The following is a 6,075-nucleotide window of genomic DNA, read 5'->3' as shown; positions in this document are numbered from 1 at the left end:
AAACATAGAGAAGTGTGTGTGTGTGTGTGTGTGTGTGTGTGTGTGTGTGTGTGCGCGCGCGCGCGCGCGCGCGGGGAGGGGGGGGCAGGGAACTGAAGAAGGAACAGGAAGAAGAAAGCTAAGATTTAAGCGTTCCTTATCTCACACAGGGTCACTACATGTAATGTAATCTTTATCATCACCCAGTGACATAGGTAACAAATGGTCAATTTTATTGATTAGGAAAGGAGAAATGAGAGGAGAAAATGGCAGGGAGGGGGAGAGGAGGGCTCACTGGAATTCAAGCTGGGCTTTTTGACTTCAAGACTCTTCTATACCGGATGACCCAGGGACATGCTTAAGTAAGTTAAGAATAACACCCGAGCTCAAAGCAAACCCAGTGCCATTGAGTCACAGCAGACTCACCAGTACCCTGTATAGGGTTTCTGAGGCTATAAATCTTTCCAGCAACAGATAACCTCAACTCTCTCCCATGGAGTGCTTTGTGGATTTGAATCACTGAGCTTAGAGTTAGCAGTTTAACACTTATCTGGCAGTACCATCAGGACACATTGTTGAAACGAAAAGAACTCTTAAAACAATAAAGCAACTGGGGGTGGGGGGCAGGGAGGGAGAGGAAAAAATGAGGAGCTGATACCAAGGGCTCAAGTAGAAAGAAAATGTTTTGAGAATGATGATGGCAACAAATGTACAAATGTGCTCGACACAATGGATGTATGCGTGGATTGTGATAAGAGTTGTAGGATCCCCCAATAAATGATTTAAAAGTACCAATAAAGCACCCATTTTTTATGGACAGAAGGCAAAGATACGTATATCATATCATATGGTCAAATAATCTAGCTTATCTGAGTTTTAGCTTTGTTTTCTGTAAAATGATCCTAAAACTAATCAAATCATGAAGTGTTTTTGCGCAAGCTCAAGGGAGGGAGAGGCTTCCTATACCTGGAGGCTGAGACGTCATAAAACTAAGCTGGAACAATCAGAGGTGCAGTGGGTCCCTTGGTTTCTGGTGGGATTCAAAAGGTGGCACAAACCTGGGAGAAACCCTGGAAGGTTGGGCATTGGGTTGCTCACTTGCATGAATAGACATGTACTAGGCCAGTGGCAGGCTTTTAGTGGCGTCTGTCAGTCATGGGGAAGGGTCCTATAGAATGTACTTGCCACTCTTTGGTGCTGGGGTCTACACTTGGTATTTTGCCTAGTTGACAGAAGACAGGCCTTTACTTCTCCAGTGGACAGCTGGGGCAATCCCCGCTATACTTGTAATTTGTTTCATTGAGAGAGACAGTTCTATCTTTTTGGCCAAAGTGTCTACTATCTTTGGTAGAGTTACTCTGCCACCTGTCAGATGAATGCCTGCTGTTCAGTGCTCAGTGGGCTAGGTCACCTGTCTGGGCATTTCCTGCTGGAGTGTGTGGGTTATGTGATGGTACATGGAATGTGAAAATATCCAGATGTCTTTCAAGAAATCTCCCTCCTACAGTACCCGCTGACCCACAAGCCAGGCCTGTTCTTTTCATCATGCTAAGCACAGTATGGGTTCTTTATATAACATCCACCTACTCATGTATTGTGGGGCTATAGGGCTGGGTTCATTTCATGCTCAAGGCCATCCAGCAGCATTAAGCCTTGCATTTTGGCTGCTCCACCCCTCCCCATCATTTGTCCAATGTAGCTGGTTAGAAAGCCTTTGCTCTCCACCAGCGAGGGTTGCCTTTGGGCAGAGGTATCTGTGTACCAGGCTTTCTCAGGTTTGGATCCTTTGCCATCGAGTAGGAGGCATTACGGCATGGGCAGTTCTGCCCTTTGTGGATTGTCTGTCAACTTGGTTACTGGCCTAAGGATCTAGTGTAGCTCAACACTCAAGATCAAGTTCAGGGGACTAGTTAACAGGGTGCTTCTCTGCTGCAAGTGCACATGCCACTTTGTCAGGATACTTATCTGCTACGCTCTGACTGTGGCTTGGTGAAGTCTTTAACCCAGTTGTTTGGGTTATGCGCACTGTCACTGAGGCTCCCTAGGTGGTTTCTAGACAACACAGTTATTTGTTCACAGAACTGTACCTTGTTTTTGCACTCTCCCACAGTTTGGACAAAAACTCTAGGGAACGTGCTGTCTTTGTTGCCATTGCAGACAGTTTCCAGACAGACCCCTCAGCTGTGCTTTGCGACCAAACATGGCAGCCCCTGGCCATCCTGGAATTTCCCCAGCTGAGTCCCATCCCCTCATCCCACCTCTGAGGCTCAGGGGCTTTTTCAGTTTCCTGGCCACCTTGAAAATTGTTTGGGTGGAATGAATCTGAGAGATATTTATTTGCATTAGGAATTTACAGGCCAAGCAAACAGTGCTGTATCCAGTGATGGCAGGCTGGCTAGGAACGGATTTGCTAGGGGGTAATAGCTGTTGGTGCTTTTGAAATACCAGATAGTAAGCAATTCTGCCCGATGTGGGTTACTGAAACTTTTTGCACTATGACATTAGGTGTCTGAAACTATTTGTTGGATTACTGAAAGGAAATGCACCTGATTATTATTCCTTGTGAGAAGGAGAAAGGAGAAATCAGACTGGGAATGTTTGCTTAGCTCAAGTGTGGCCATTTTTGGGCATCAGCCGACCTGCCTTCATGAGGTTAGGATCCCTGGTGGGTGGTAGAGTGGATTACATATTGGGCTGCTAACCCCACATGAAAAACAGTTCAAACCCACAGGCTCCACCATGGTAGACAGATGAGACTTTTTGGCAGATGACACAACCTTGTTTGCTGAAAATGAGGAGGACGTGAAGCAGTTGCTGATGAAGAGCAAGGGTTGCAGCCTTCTGCATGGATTACAATTCAATGTCAAGAAGACTTAAATCCTTGTAATCAGTTCCCCCTTTCTCCTTCCCCTCCCCTCCACCCTCCCCATATTGCCACTCTCACAACTGGTCCTGAGGGGTTTATCTGTCCTGGATTCCCTGTGTTTCCAGTTCCTATCTGTACCAGTGTACATTCTCTGGTCCAGCCGGATTTGTAAGGTAGAAGTGGGGATCATGATAATGAGGGGCGGGGAGAGAAAGCATTCAAGAACTGCAGGAAACACCTGATCTGATCCTACCACACCGAGGCAAAACACTAAGGGTGTGAAACAGAACAGCAAGGGGAACAGAGCAAAGAAATCCCCAGGGAATACAAAAAATAGACTATGAGGCCAGGGCTTGGCGCCCCATCAGACTCGAACGGAAAACACTCCTAAAGGCCAACAAACAGTCCTTGAACTAACTACAAGCTTTTCTTTCTTGTTGTTTTGTTTTATTTTTACTCTGTCTTGTTTTTGTGCATGTTATTATCTCCACAGGTCTGTCTAAATAATAGGCTGGATGAACAATCTGGAGGAGAAAACAACAGGAATGACAGTTCCAGGGGGACATGGGAGAGGGGGAGGTTGGGGGAAAGGAAGAGGTGTTAACAAACCCAGTGACAAAGGAACAACAAGTGATCCAAATTGGTGGTGAGGAGGGTGCAGGAGGCCTGGTAGGGCATGACCAAGGGTAATTTAAACGAGAGGAATTACTGTAACCCAAATGAAGGCTGAACATAATAGTGGGACAAGAGGAAAGTCAAAGGAAATAGAGGAAAGAGCTAGGAGGCAAAGGGCATTTATAGAGATCTAAATACAGGCATGTACATATCAAATATATTTATATATGAGGATGTGGAAATAGATCTTTGTACATATATTTATAGGTTTAGTATTAAGGTAGTAGATGGACATTGGGCCTCTACTCAAGTACTCCCTCAATGCAAGAATAGTTTGTTCTATTAAACTGGCATTCCATGATGCTCACCTTCCCAACACAATTGCAGAAAACAAGGCAGGTGCATAAGCAAAGGTGGTGAAGAAAGCTGATGGTGCCTGGCTATCAAAAGATATAGCATCTGGGGTCTTAAAGGCTTGAAGGTAAACAAGTGGCCATGTAGCTCAGAAGCAACAAAGCCCCATGGAAGAAACACAACAGCTTGTGCGATCACGAGGTGTTGAAGGGATCAGGTATCAGGCATCACCAGAACAAAAAATCATATCATTGTGAATAAGGGGGAGTGCGGAGTGGAGACCCAAAGCCCATATGTAGGCAATTGGACATCCTCTTACAGAAGGGTGGTGGGGAGGAGACGAGCCAGTCAGGGTCCGATGTAGCAATGATGAAACATACAACTTTCCTCTAGTTCCTAAATGCTTTCTCCCTCCCCCCCCCACCCAACTATCATGATCCCAATTCTACCTTACAAATCTGGCTAGACCAGAGGATGTACACTGGTACAGATAGGAATTGGAAACACAGGATGGATGATCCCTGGAAACGGAAACACAGGACCAGTGGTGAGAGTGGCGATACCAGGAAGATGGAGTGAGGGTGGGGTGGAAAGGGGGAACTGATTACAAGGATCTATGTATAACCTCCTCCCTGGGGGATGGACAACAGAAAAGTGGGTGAAGGGAGATGTTGCATAGTGTAAGATATGACAAAATAATAATAATTTATAAATTATCAAGGGTTCATGGGTGATGGGGGAGCGGGGTGCAAGGGGAAAAAATGAGGAGCTGATACCAAGGGTTCAAGTAGAAAGCAAATGTTTTGAGGATGAGGGAAACAAATGTACAAAAGTCCTTGACACAATAGATGTATGTGTGGATTGTGATAAGAGTTGTACAAGCCCCCAATAAAATTATTTAATTATTTTTTAAAAGGTACCATAATGTATGCATGGAGTGTGATAAGAGTTGTATGAGCTCCCAATAAAATTTAAAAACAAAACAAAACAAAAGAAGACTAAAATCCTCAAAACTGGACCCATAGGTAACATCATGATAAATGGAGAAAAGCTTGAAGTTGTAAACGATTTTTGTTTGTGGATCCATTGTTTGGATCCACAAACAATGCTCGTGGAAGCAGTAGTCAAAAAAATCAAAAGATGTTTGGTAAATCTGCTGTCCATGACCTCTTTAGAATAGTGAAAAGCAAGGATGCTTCTTTGAGGAATAAGGTGTTCCTGATCCAAGCCATGGCATTTTTTATTGCCTCATACACATGTGAAAGTTGGATATTGAATAAAGATGATGGAAGAGGAATTGATGCTTTTGAATTGCGGTGCTGGAGAAGAATATTAAACGTACCACGGATTGTTAAAAGGACAAGCAAATCTGTGTTGGAATAAGTAAGGCCAGAGTGCTTCTTATAGGCAAAGAAACTTCATCTTACATATTTTATATGTAAAGAAATCTCTCTTTAAAATAATAAGAAATTAAAAAACTAAAAACCAAACTAACTGCCATGGGTTGATTCTGGCACATAGCGGCTCTATAGGACAGGGTAGAACGGTCCCTGTGGGTTTCCAATACTGTAACTCTATGCAGAAAGCTTCTTCCAAGGAGCAACTGATGGTTTTGAACTGCTCAACTTGTGGGAAACAGCCCAATGTGAAGACACTATGCCACTAGGGCACTGAATTAAGCAAATGATGGCTGAACAACATATGACACTAGGTATTGTAGGCTAAAACAATGCAAGTGCCAATGGATTAAGGACATTTTATTTTGATGTTGGGAAAAATCAGTGCCATGTTATAACATTTTACTATCTGTGATCAGAACTCAATCACTGTGCAGAGAACAGTGCTGACAGTAGCACTTGCAGAAAAAAGATTGAGGCTCAAAGTGGGGACTTCTCTTGGGGAACTGTTTGGTAGTAAAACAGATGGGCCATTTCACTCCTTACTCCTCACTATGTGTTTGATCCAAAAATCTTGGTCAAAAATCCTTCAATCTTGGAGAAAAATAAAAGTGAAACCCTCATCACTTCATTACAAGGCTACGTTGATCTAAATTTATTTGAAAATCATTTAAATATTATTATGGATATCTATATACATTTGAATAGTTTTTTATGATGATGCCGTTTTCATTCTTCTCACATGTGCCTATGATCCCCAGGTCTGCAGCTGGAAACAGCCTCTCGGGAGAAAGATGGGGCTTTCTACTGCTGCAAACTGCTCCGTCTCGAAAGCCCACAAGGACAGTCAGCACTGACTCGAAG

Source organism: Echinops telfairi, unplaced genomic scaffold, assembly GCF_000313985.2.
Source record: "Echinops telfairi isolate 266 unplaced genomic scaffold, ASM31398v2 ScPeMD7_39;HRSCAF=148, whole genome shotgun sequence".
Taxonomy (NCBI): Eukaryota; Metazoa; Chordata; class Mammalia; order Afrosoricida; family Tenrecidae; genus Echinops; species Echinops telfairi.
Note: the sequence above shows the minus strand (reverse complement) of the source record.